Source organism: Ailuropoda melanoleuca, chromosome 6 (assembly GCF_002007445.2).
Source record: "Ailuropoda melanoleuca isolate Jingjing chromosome 6, ASM200744v2, whole genome shotgun sequence".
Taxonomy (NCBI): Eukaryota; Metazoa; Chordata; class Mammalia; order Carnivora; family Ursidae; genus Ailuropoda; species Ailuropoda melanoleuca.
Genome location: NC_048223.1, coordinates 32,652,956 through 32,666,852, shown reverse-complemented (window position 1 = coordinate 32,666,852; position 13,897 = coordinate 32,652,956). Strand labels below are relative to the sequence as shown.

The 13,897-nt window shown below is 45.0% G+C and overlaps 1 protein-coding gene across 1 annotated transcript in view; it reads right to left on the bottom strand.

Moving 5' to 3' along the window:
* The window catches only part of CMTM8 (CKLF like MARVEL transmembrane domain containing 8), a 110,560-nt gene that overhangs the window by 57,484 nt on the left and 39,179 nt on the right, over positions 1 to 13,897 (bottom strand). The window lies entirely within an intron of this gene.

Below are 13,897 nucleotides of genomic sequence, written 5' to 3'. Positions count from 1 at the left end.
TCACCTGTGTTTTAATTTGTCCTAAAAAGATGCTTAGGTCTCTTCCATCCTAAAATAATGTTACTACTAATAAAAATAAGAAGGCAAGGAAAATATGCTTCTTACCTTCTCTTTTTCTATGTCCCTCTCTTTTCCTTTTGAATTAAGCTTCTAAAATGAATGGCCTTAAGGGGCATCTCAGTTCCTTGCTGAAACCCTATTCTCTTTGTCTTCTAAGGGCTCACACTGTCTCAGGTTCCTTTGGGGCTTTGTGGGGATTTTTGCCCATTCTCTGACCATGAGCCTCCGTGGCCTTTCTCCATTTGTGCTCTCGCTCCACATTGCTCTCAAAGCGAGGTCCCCAGACCAGCGGCATCAGCATCACTTGGAAGTTTGTTGCCCTGGCTTCCCTCCAGACCTACTGAACTAAAAACCTCTGGAGGTGGGATCCAGTGGCCCATGATTTCACCATCTTCCAGGTGATTCTGACGCATGCTGAAGATGGAGAATCACTGCCTCTGACGAACCCGCGCCTGGCAGGCACCCACCCCCACTGTCGGGTGATTCCCATTCCCTCACCCTTGACCTCAACTTCTTCTCCAGCTGCACATCCACGCACGTGGCTGTGCTCTCTCGACATCTTTGCCTTGTCACTCCATAGGCTTTTAAACTTAATGTCGCCCCCAAAGGACTTCTCTTGTCCCCCAGGATCTGTGCGTCCTCCCACGCTCCCCAACAACTCATGCCAACACCGTATCCCCTCCCACCCAAGACAGACACCACCAAGACGCTGTAGACCCCTGCTCTCCCCTCCGCTCCCCGTTCTGATCAGCTACCAGGTCGTGTGGACTTTAGCTGTTCTCTTCTTTTCTGTGGCCTCACCTTAGGACCTTATCATTTCTCAGCTGAACTAAACCAGCTTCCAATGAGACACCCAGAACCTAATGATGCAGTATCTGTCCCTTCTGATCCCTTCATACTGTTGTCGAGAGAACCCCTCCAGAACAAGAACGTAAATGCAAAGGCCTCACCTCCAACCTCAGCCTGTCCACTGCCCTCACCACCCAGTCCCCACCTGTCAACGAGGGGGTCTTGTTTCAGTCCCCAGCCTGGCCTCCTGCTGTTCCTGCAGCCATACCAGACAGATGTCACCCTCTGCCCCAAGCGGCTTCTCTCTTCAGTGTCTCTGCCCAGGAAGTCCGCGGGCTAACGGGCACGTGAAGAGATGTCCCGACTCAGTCATCAGAGCAGTGTGTAACAAATCATGACAACCAGATATCACTTCACGCGTATTACGCCAGCCAGCATCTAAAAGCTGGGCAGTGCTGAGAGCCGGCTGCGGTGCAGAAGGGTAGGAACCCTGAGCAGTGCTGGTGGTAGTGAGGACCACAGCCGGCGTCGGGGAGAAGGTCTGTGTGTGGTCAAAGGAAGGAGAGGCGTGTGTAATGGCCTCAGCAATCCTGTTCTTGGAAATATATCCCCACGGTTCTTATTTAGGTCCATAAGGTCCATCCTCAACACACACAAGGGTGTTTGTCACAGTATCCAGGCTGGAAGCGACTTGGACAGGCGTCACTGGGAGGCTGGATGGGCGAAAGGCGGCAGATGCATGCTCTGGGTGGCTACTTATATCAACGGCCCCAGTGACCCTCCCCATAACCACAGCCTTTGCCTGTGACGTTTCAGTCTGCACCATCAAGAGGTAGACCCTTCCCCCCTGCGCTCCAAATCTGGGTGATACCTGTGACTTGGTCTGGCCACTAGAATATGGCAGAAATGACTGTGTGTAGGTTCCAAGTCCTGACCTCGTGCATTTTCCCTCTCTTGGACTCTTGCCCTGCCACCGTGTGACCAAGCCTGGGCTGGCCTGTTGGATGACAACAATGTACCAAAGCCCTTGTAAATTTTCCAGCCCCCAGCAGACCACAGATTAATGAGTGACACCAGCTGAGATGAGCCGAACCAGACACAGATCTGCCAAGCCACTCAACCAATGACAAAGACACATGAAAATGAATGACTGTTGTTTTAAGCCACGGAGTTTGGGGTGGTTTACTGCAAAGTGTAACTAACTGACACCCCCCACAGGAGTACTACGCAGCAATTAGAAAGAACAGAATACGTGGGTCCATAGCACGATGATTGATTGTAACAAACACAGAGCTAACTGGAAAAGGGACTGAATGAGATGACTTATGCAAATATAATTGTGTTACGGTAGCCATCCAAATCAGTAATGCTATTTTATTTTTAAAAAACCATGCAAAACTAAAGAGTCACGTTTAACCCATAAACACAGTTGCCAATGGTGTGGTGGGAATGGAGGGACAAATGGGGAAACGACATGAGGCCTCACGCGCACCCACGATAAGGGTGTGACCTGAGGAGTACCTGCACTGAGTAATGCCCACTCCCCCGTAAGCTCCAGCCCAGAGCCGCCTTCGCCTTGGAGCCTGCGGCACCATCTTCTCTCAGTTACGGAAGCTCGTAAGAGAATAAGGAAGTGCATTTACCCCAGTCTTGTGATTGTGACAGGTCTGTCTTCCTAACGAGATGGCAGCTCTGAGTGTGGAGTCAATTTTCTTGGAACACCCGGCGCCCACACGGCAATACCCTGCACACACTGGTAAATAGCTCGATCATTCTGTAAAAGAGTTTCCAACCCTGGCACTCCCGACATTCTGGACCTGACATTTCTTTGTCGTTGACAGCTGTGTGTGTGAAGGGGGCAGCGTTCCGCGTCCTATAGGGTGTTTAGCTGCATCCCCGGCCTCTGCTCACTGGATGCCAATAAAGCCCTCCCAGCTTGACAATCAAAAATGTCTCCAGACGTTGCCATCTGTTCCCTGATGGTCAAAATCACTCCCTGCTTGGGAAGCCCTGACAATAAAGGCTTGGGCTACACGATGCTACAATTCTAAGACGGCACCCTGGAAACGCTGAACGAGTTTGACACAGATTTTGTTAGAGCTCGCTCCAATGACATCATTCTGTCTATAGTCCTTCCCAGGGAGGACTGAGATGACCAACCGATACTCTTTCTTCTTCGATGGTTCTCACCCAGCAGCCCGAAACTGCTTCAGCTCGCTACCCTACGGGGAAAGACGGAATGGAGAATTCACGGGAGTTTTCACAGGCGCACAGAAATAGTTCTCCTTATAAGTTTTAGCTACACCTTTTCTCTGCAAAGTTTAAATCTGTGTCTTTAAGTCCACGAGACAGGGGGCTAATTTTTCTCTGTTACACTGCACAGGCTATGAACTGGCTGCGGTGGCTGAAGCAGACATTCCCGCTCCAGGCTATTAACTAAAACATGAAAACCAATCTGTAACCAAGCTAAAAGAATTCTGGCTTATTTCTCTTGTGTGTGCCACCATGGCAAACATCAGGCATTTTAATAACCTCATTCAGACCGTCAGTAATCATGGCAGGCTACTGACTCCAGACAAGTATTTGCCTTGGAGGCCTCTCTACGGACAGAGCTGAACTACGCTTCTTCTGTTCATATAGATGGAGTGTAACAATCTGGAAAACACAGAGCACTCACATCATTCACTTCTTGCAGTTATACAAGTAAGGATGGTTCTACAAAGATCTGACTGGATACTCGTCCTTTATATTTTCACTTTCGCCCTCTGCCACCTCCAACTTCGAATCAAAATAATGCTAAGATCATCAGGGGATGCCTAAATCGGTGGGTGAAAGGTTGTCACATGGTCTCAAAACATGTCCTCACAGACTTATTATAAGTGAGAGGGTCCCTTTTACAAGATCCGGCAGATATCCCTGTGACCAAGTGACCAAACAGTGGCACTAAAATGGAAACAACCTGCTAACATCTGCCTCCTGGGGTGATAGGATCAGAAATGTCCAGCACCACCTAGGTCTTTTTTTGTCCAAATTGTCTAATGTGAACATCACCATGAGGACACAGGTAAACCAGGCTGTGGAACATTCTAGAAGAAAATGGCTAGGACTCTTCTAAAATGTCAATGTCATAAGGCAAGAAAAGGCTGGGGACTTTCCCAGATTAAAAGTGACTAAAAAGACATGGCAACCAAATGCATTTTATAGATCCTGATTGGATCCTTGAACAAAAAGTCGGGGTAAGTGGCATTTTGGGAAATCTGAATAGGGGCTGCATTACACAGCATTAAATCAATGCTAAATTCCTCCAGTGTGATGAAGGTATTGTGATTGTATAAGACAGCATCTTTGTTCTTTGGAGATATAAACTGAAGTATTTAGGGAGTAAGCATCATGTCTGCAATTTACTTCACACTGACTGAGCAATAACAAAAATAAATGAACACACACACAAACACACAGGGAAACAGAGCAAATGTTAGCAGGCAAATGGAAAGGAAGGAGTCTACAAAATTTAAGTGAGGGAGAATGAATTGTTCTTTCAGTTTTCCTATAGATTTGAAAGTTTTCAAAATTAAAGCTGGGGGGAGAAGCAGAGAACACCAGGTACAGATCTGCTGCTATGAGTATGTAATCAAGCCAGAATGCTTCAGAGATGCACTGCACAGGGGGAAAAGGTATTAAGAACCAAATATTAGGGGCACCTGGGTGGCTCAGTCGGTTAAGCATCTGCCTTCGGCTCAGGACATGATCTCAGGGTCCTGGGATCCAGCCCTGCATCAGGCTCCCTGCTCAGCAGGGGAGTCTCCTTCTCCCTCTCCCTCTGCCCCTGCTTGCGCTCTCTCTCTTGCTCACAGTCTCTCTCTCTCTCTCAAATAAAATCTTTTTAAAAAATTAAAAATAAAATTATTTTAAAAAGAACCAAATATTATATTCTGCCTGAAATCTGAAGTAACTTGAGTTACTTTGTTTGGAAGCATAAGATTAAAAAAAAATCCCTGAATCCAATCCAACATGTTTTGACTCTGTTGTCACATTAAGAATGAGCTGAAATCAGAAGTTTTGATGAATCAGAACTCTTAAAAACCCTAGAAATTTCTCATCGATATGATAATGGGCTTGAAGATTTATGCACACACCAAATGAATCCCAGGCAAAGATTAAAGTAATCTTTGTAATTTGTTAACGCAAATGCTCTCAAGGGAATATAGAGAAATCTTGCCGGGAAAGGCCTGCACTTGCAGCAAGCAGTAATTATCAGCAACTTAGAATAAGACGACAACGATTTTCTTCAATAAACCTTACTTATTCACAACCTGAATTTATTTTGGATTTTGGACTTGTGCAATTTGGACATTCAGTTTAGAGTTCACGTAATAGTCAACAAGAACAGTTTGCTACAAAAAGAAGAAAGCCGCACAATTGAGCATGTGGTTGTCTGCAAAGGGGTTAGCGAGGAAAAATTAGTTTAATATTTTAATAGGGCCACTTGGGTGTTAAAACTTTGAGACCGGGTCCTTCACACCAAACGCTCTGGTCCCTTTGTTCAAATTTAGCAAGCAGTCTCTTTGTGTCTGGGGTCTCAAAAGAAGATCCTGAAGCTAAGGGAAAACTTGGTGGGGGTGTATGGGGTGGGACTGCGTGGGGGGCCTGAGGAGTGTGCGGGTGTGCACGCACATGCACACATGTTTATGAGAAATGGGACCTTCACTCTCCTCAGTTCTCAACAGATCCCTGACCTCCCAAACAGGTTAGAGCCAATGCCTTTTGAGATTTGCTATAATCTCTTCCCAGGGCTTGAAATACCCAGGGAATTTCAAGCACCCACAAGTGTACTTTTACATTCAAAGGGGCCTCTGATCCCTTATCTTCTATTTCCATCTCTTTCACCAACGTGCTGGCTTGTCAGGAGGCCAACCTGCTTTTTTGGAGCTCTGTTTCATCGTTTCCTCCCTTAGCCAAGGAAATCTTTGCTCTCAGACTTAAAACCAACTTAGCACAGGGAAGTGACCCTAAAGTCTAAGTAACAGAAAGATCCTGTTGGAGGCACTTGGCACCATAAACTGAAGAGCAAACAAAGGCAGGAGACTCCATTCTGTACTTTTCCACCACGATTTGTTCCAAGTAGAGAATTTACTTGAAAGTGGTTATCTTCTATATATTATTTTACTATATATGGTATTTTATTTTTTTATAAGAGCGTCTTTTATAGCTTTTATAAAAAAAGAAGTCAAATCTGGAAATCTAGATTCTGAACACAAACTATTCTTACTTAGGAAAAAAAAAAAATTAGGAAATCAGTGACCACTCAATTCCACCAAATGGAATTTGAGTCTATTTTTGGTTGTGAAATTTCAGCACCAGAAAAAGTATCAGTGACTATGGAGTGCAAGCTGTTCATTTTACTATGCAAAAATAAAAGTTCTGTGATAACCAATGTCACATAGTCAGTTGGTCGCAGACTCAAAACTACAAACCTCTTCACACCCAGTCCAATGTTCTCTGGGACCTCACCTGGCTTCTTCACGTTAAGGCCTTCTGAAAGAAAAAAGTCCTTTCCTTCTTCTTTATAAAAATATTACCAGTGGCTAAGAACCTCTGACTGGAAACGAAATCGTTCCAGAAAATTGTATGAGATGTCAAGCATCCCCAGAGCATTGTCCCCACTCTGCCTGGAGGAGCAACACTACAACCCTGCCAAGTCCAAGTGGGCACAAGAGGGGACCCCACCCACCCTGTTTGCCCCCCTTCATCCACCCTCACTCTCCCTCGACCACTTCCTGCATTTAATTGGCAGGAGGGAAGATGAGGTGTAAACCCTTTACGCTTATACTGAATGATTGAGTGGCCCTGTTCTTAGTTCTAAAACCCAATGAACTGAATTTAATACATCTCAAAATGTTCCACATATTTTTGGTATATGTGGCTGTCTAACTATCATTTTCAAAAAGTTAAACATTTGACTGTCATATAAATACACAGGCGCACATGACAGATTGATTTAACCTACTGATGATGGCATCAACAGGATGTCAAAACTGGCCCAAAGGGGGTTACAAAAACCTAAGTGAAGGAAGGAACCTGTAGAAAAATGAATGCTTGAAAAGACAGGAAACTGAGGTACAAAACTAAGTTAATGCGCTGCAGGGCGTAAAGTAAAACCCTTCACGGTCCTTTTCTACCTGGGAGAAATCAACTGCATCTCAACTGGACAAAAATCATTTGCAACTTATTAGTAACAGCCATCTGTTTTCATAGCCCCTGTGAGTGAAGAAGGATATTTAAATTTTTAAATGGCTGAAAAAATTTTAAAAAGATTTCATGACACATGAAAATCATGTTAAATCCCAATGTCAATGCCCCTGAATAAAGTTTTATTGGAACACTGTCACATGCATTTGTTGATGTATTACCCACGGCTGCTTTCACGATACACTGGAGGAGCTGAGTAGTTACCACGGAGACCCTATGGCCTGCAAAGCCTAAAATATTTACTATCTGGCACTTCACAGAAAAAAATTGCTGACTTCTGCCCTAGAACATCAGGTGATCTTTGGTGAACTTGTTAAACAATGTTCTAGTAGAATACTTAAAGGGCACTCACTAATCTTTTCTTGCCTTATTTCCAACATCGAGATAATTTTTTTTTTTTAATGCCTTTCTAACGATCTATGTGTGCTTTTCCCCTTGGGTCAATGACTCCTATAGAAGGGAAACCTATCTCCAGAGTAGGGAAAGCAGAGGAGATAGAAGTCTGGCATTCCAAGGTGTTTACAAAATATAGGGTAACCTAAGCCAATATTTTCATTGATTCAAACCAATGTTCTCTTTTGAATTCTTGTCCAAAAAGGAGGGGTAGAAAGAAAAAACTTTGCATTTAGAAATGGTGCCTTGACATTCTCTCACTTCCTACTATATATCCAGGCCCACAGAATATTCTGTATGGAAACAGCACTCTTTGAGATGTGACCCTCATCTGATGAGGGGCTGGATGATAAGAGAGCAAATAAAAATATGAAATCAGGATTGTTTTAATAAACGGGGGCTGAATGTAAGGAAAATTCCTAGCTAGGGTCTCCCTGGAAACACACCAAGAGTTCTTATTCTGAAAAAACTTTTAAGACAAGGAAAGATTTCAAAAAGCAAAAAGTCACATGTCAACAGCATTTCTCATATTTTAGATATTCTAATACCCACAGAAAGCCTGTAGTCAGTTAGGAGATTATAAAGATTTTGTTGGAATTCTATAAGCAATGAACACAGCTAATGACCGTGAACCCTGCTGGAGAACACAAACCAGGCCTCTTTGCCCTTGAGTTTCTCACCATCTTGACTTTTAAAATGTTATTCTTATCCAGAGCTCCTTCATAAACAAACACTTCAGGTCCTTAAATTAGTACCCGAATGATTTCCCCAATTCCTTCCCACATACAGATCTTATTTTCCTACACACAGGCCTTTATTTTCAACTGCCAAAGCCCCCCGAGTTTAAGAAGTTTATTTTTCCTTAACTCCCACAGCTGGTAATTAAACGTTCCTCCAGATAAGTCTGGTGCACAATAGAAGAAATTGTTATCTTTCACCGTTTTGCACAAGATGCTGTGATGATACTGCTGGGTCTCAGACAGCCAGAGCAGCCTAGAATGTCCATCCCAGCCGCAAACTAGGCTGACAGGGGCTGGGGTATTCTCTGTGTGAGGCCACCATTTACTCCACAAGACGAGTTTTTAGTCACCGATGTTGGCTCACAGAAGAGAATGGCTTCGCTCAAATCTAGGTAGACTGCATCAACTCAAGGTGAGGAAATGGTGTGAGCCCTCTTCATAAGCAGAGAGCAATTTTCCTAAAATCATCTTCTTACATTAACACATAATAGGATTTATTCTCTCTGTTCAGTGGCTAGACCACAAATCTTCCAGGAAACAACCATCTTTTGGAAGCAAACACATAGATGGTTAACCTCACGATGGCTTATCAAAATAATTACAATGGAAGGGGCGCCTGGGGGAGCTCAGTCGGTTAAATGTCTGACTCATGATCTCAGGTCTTGATCACAGGGTCATGAGCTTGAGTCCCACATTGGGCTCCACGCTGGGTGTGGAGCCTTCTTAGGAAAAAAAAAAAAAAAGGATCATCCTTAAAAAGAAAAAAAATTAGGGGCACCTAGGTGGCTCAGCCAGTTAAGCGGCTGCCTTCGGCTCAGATCATGATCCCAGAGTCCTGGGATCAAGCCCCGCATCAGGATCCTTGCTCAGCAGAGACTCTGCTTCTCCCTCTGCTCCTCACCCAGCTCGTGCTCTTTCTCTCTCTCTCTCTCAAATAAATAATAAATAAATAAAAATCTTTTTTAAAAAATTTTTAAAAATTTAAAATGTGAACAGTATGGTGGGCTGCTCTGCTGCCCTCTACTGGCTAGGTTCAGGATCAACAGACACACAAAGGCACACTAAGGGGTGCACACACACGCCCCTCCTGTCCCCCTGTGTTTGAATTAGGCACTGCTCTTCCTGGGGAAAAAAAAAAAACCTGGGTGGGAAAGGCAGGGGCCTGACCTATGGAACCTCAAATCTGGCAGGAACTTGTGAAGCAACACAGTGTATTATGCAACCCTAAGGGCACCATTCCCATGGAATACAATGTCAACAGAGCCCTCAGAGTTAAGCAACTCTACAGCCCCAGTAGGTCATTTAATAAAGACTCCAGAAGAATATGTGATCTCTCAAGGGTCATCAGACCAGTAATAGAGCCAGCAGCAGAACATGTTGCCTATCTCAAGGGAGTGGCAAAGAAAAACCAGACTCCCACAAAGGAAAACAGGTTCCAACTGGGCTGACTTGAATAAAAAAGACAAGTTAGAACAAGTACCCATGGCCCATTCTAGGCTTTGACTATCCATCTGTCCATCCAACACTTCATCGGTACTCACTGGGGACAGACTATAGGATGAGAGAGACAAACACGTCCCTACTCCCAGGAGGGCTTCACAATTAGACTGAGACAAGTAAACTTGCAATTTCAAAATAAGGCTGTGGAAGTCTGCAGAGAAGGAATCCTGATGATTACTAAAACACAAGCCTGGCATGTGACCCAGACTGGGGGGTGGGGGGGATCAAGAACAGCTTCCCGAAGGAAGTGACATCTAACGGAGACCAGAAGAACACTGGCCAGGGGCAGCAGGCAAGGAAACTGTTCCAGGCAAATAGAACGGCATGCACAAAGCCCAGACACGAAACAACACAGGGCATTCTAGAACATAGAGGGCCAGGGGAGCTGAAGCCTGTGCAGAGATCAGGGACAGGCAAACTGGCAGGTAACAGACGAGCTGAAAAGTAGGCAGGCCCCAGAAGAAGGCTGGACAGCATTGCTTTGGAGAGGTTCGAGCAGAGGGCAGACATTAATAGGTCCAGGTTTGTATTTCTCCCATCAGACTGGGCACCAGGGAGGTTCTGCAACAAGCAGTCATCATTCGGGCCCCCAGGAAACTTACCATGCAATAAAGAAGAAATGAATAATTCTTGAAGCAATTAACAAAAATGATGACGCTATAGGATTTCAGAAATGGTATCGAATAGATGTATCTGTACTTACTAGGTATCGTTCATTTCTGTTAATTGTCACCACAACTGAATGTAAGCCACACAGGAAGGGATTTTGTCTCTTTTCACCACTAAATCCTCAGTTCTGAGATCAATGCCTGGAATACAATAGGTGCTCAAGCACGTGTTGAATAAATTACTATTCATTTTATAGAAAGAGGTTTTTTCATTTTTTTTTTAAAGAATAGGTGTGATACCTTTATTTACTGTGTGCAAGAGTACATGGAAGACACTGTAGAAAACAAATGGATGAATCTGCTTTGGGGGGGCAGGCATTTATTAAATGCCTATATGCTGCTGCATACGTCATGTGGGTTCTCTGGTTACTCTTCTCCATAATCTTACAAGGAAGCATTGTTCCCATTTTACAAGCATGGAAAGTGAGGCTTAGAATTGGTTTTGTTTTTTTTTTAAGATTGTATTTATTTATTTGACAGAGAGAGAGAGCACAAGCATGGGGGGCTGCACAGCGAGAGGGAGAAGCAGGCTCCCTACTGAGCAGGAAGCCCAGTGCAGGGCTGAATCCCAGCACCCTGGGATCATGACCTGAGCTGAAGGCAGATGATTAACTGACTGAGCCACCCAGGCACCCCAACTGAGGCTCAGAGTTCAGAAATTTGACCACAGATGTATAGATGGTAAGTGGCAAGGCTGGAATTCAAAACCAGACCTGTGTGACGCCGGACTCCCACCTGACTCCGGGCAACATGACAGCCCTGTGAGGGGCAATAGCACAAGGCAACTGGGGTAAGCCAGAGGGGAGATGGAGGAGGAAATGACTGCAACGTGGGGTAGAAAGGAGAATTGAGAATCGAGAAGCTTCTTAAAGGAGACAGCACTGGGAAGCCTCAAAGAACAGTGAAAAATTCGAAAGTAAGGAGGAAGAGCGTTCCTAGTGGAGGGCATAGCGAGGGCAGAGGCCCCCAACCAGACCGGTGTAGGGCACCTGCCACTCAGGGGAAAGCAGGGCAGGTTTCCCCGAGCTCCTGCTCAGAATGAACAAGACTATGAAAATAAATGCAGTGCTCGTCTACGAGGAAACACGAGGCATGTCTCACCTACAGAACTGGCGAGAATCCAAAGGCTTCATAACACTGGTGGGGCCAGGGGGAAGGAGGCCGCTCAATCATTGCGGATGGGAGTATCGAAGGTCATGGCCCTTGGGAAGGGGAAATCCGCTGACAGTGCATTTACCCTTGATCCAGAAACCCTGCTTCCGGAGTCTATCCCACAGACAACCCCGCGCAAGGAAGAGCAGAGCACAGCCGGATGACAGCAGACTGAAAAGACATGCCCAACAAGAGGGGACTGGTGGAACCGAGTATGACGTCTCCACAGCACGGAACGCCAGGCAGCTGCCAAAGTGAGGACAACCTCCGCGTACTGACCAGGGATCTCTAGGATATCTATACGTGTGAAAGGAAAAAATACAGCTAGACATCTCAGGACTAGGAGCTGTGTACCCCTAACCCTTGAATAACACAGGGGTTCAGGGCACTGACCCCTGATATAGTCAAAAATCTGTGTAGAACCGGTGACACCCCCCCCCGCCCAAAACTTACCCACTAATAGCCGACTATTGACCAGGAGCATTACTGATAACATAAACAGCCCATTAACATATATTTTCTATGACATATGTATTATGGACTATGTTCTCACAATACAGCTAGAAAAATGTTATTAAGAAAATCATAAGAAAAAAACATTTACAGTACTGTTCTGTATTTGCTGAAGGAAGTCTAAGTGTAAGTGGACCCACAAAGTTCAAACCCGTGTGTTCAAGGGCCAACTGCACACAGACTGCCACCTTTAAGTGAAAAAGGGGTGGGAAATTAAGATATATATTCGCATTTGCTTCTGTTTGCCTAAAGCAGTGGTTCTCAACCAAGGACAATTTTGCTCCCCAGGGAGCATGTGGCGATGTCTGGAGGTATTTTTGATTGTCACTGCTTGGGGAGGGGATGGTGGACAGGAGCCTACTAGCATTTGATGTGTAGAGGCCAGGGATGGTAAGCTTCCCACAAGGCACAGAACAGCTGCCCACAAGAAGGAATTACCCATCCCCGAATGTCAGTAGCGCTGAGGTAGAGAAATCCTGGCCTACAGAAACAACAGAAGGATAAACTAAAATAATAATAATGAAATAAAATAAAATTTTAAAATTTTTAAAATATTAAAAAAAGAAACTCAAAGTTGCCCTGTATAAGAGTAAGAGGTGGGGTTCATGGCAGGGGTGGGGTGGGATGGGGACACCAAGATATCTGTGCTGCTTTTCCAATTTGCTTTTTGCTCCGTGTAGACATAGTACCTAGTAGACACCTATTTGGAAATTAAGTTGAAGAGAGAAGAAACACAAAGTTGTGATGTATGAGCAACAGGAGAGCTCTGGCCAGGGAGTCAGAAGCCTGGGTTGGGGATTGAACTCTGTCAGGAACATGCAGTGTGCCCATCTCGAGGCCTCAGCCTTGTCAACTGTGAAGTGTGGCATTTCTGTATGAGGAGCTGATGGTCTCCTCAAGATCTGCTCCAATCTCAAGCTGCCCTGCACCACAGGGGAAGGGGGCAGGGGGCACAATCCAAGGTGATGTGGGTTGAATGGGGGAGGCAGCCTTTCTACCACACACAAACTCAAGCACAGGAATGCTCAGATTCTTCTGAACATTTTCCCCAATACTCGCCTTCTGAGACATGAAATATCCTGTTTCTAGACCAGATCGCTAAAAATCAAACCACAGGAGAAAAATCTGGATAGAACATAATGAGAGCAACACAGCAACGGAGGGGCTTAAGGACACATAATCTCACCAGATTTATTTTCCCAACATCCAAGAAAAAGTATATGTCCTATGTTTAATCACCAATATGGAAAAGCAACAACACAGGCTGGACCTCTTCTCTCTTACTGGCCTTATGTAGAGTAGGGGCAGGGCTGCCTCTGCTGGTCTGGAAAGTAAATTCACAAGAGCGGAGTGTGGTCTAAGGAGACAGTTTGAGGAGCAGACCTTCCGGAGCCAGGGTCACTGGCTGGACTTGTCATACACCAGGCAGGTGCTGGGTACCTCGGACCTTTAGGTGGGGAAAGGAAAATTCAAGATATAAGGTTTCCAGATTCATTCCTTTTTCTGGATCCAGCTATGACCGTCCCAGTGAGGCCGCCATTCATCCCCGTATTATCATTCAGTAGCGTCTGAACTGACATCCCACTTGCTTCACTTCTAGCTCTGTAGCTCTGGTCACTTAGTTTCACTGAGCCTCAGTTTCCCCATTTGTAATTTTTACGCCCTCCTCAAATGAGGAAATTAACTTGACAGATTGTCTTAAGGGGATTAAATGAAATGCTTCGAGACCTGTCAACAGTTGACCTTCAACGAATATTCTTCTCTACCCAAACTCATCTTTGCCTCTCACCTCCCATCTATCCTGCAAACTGCGAGCAGAGTAACAAAACAAAA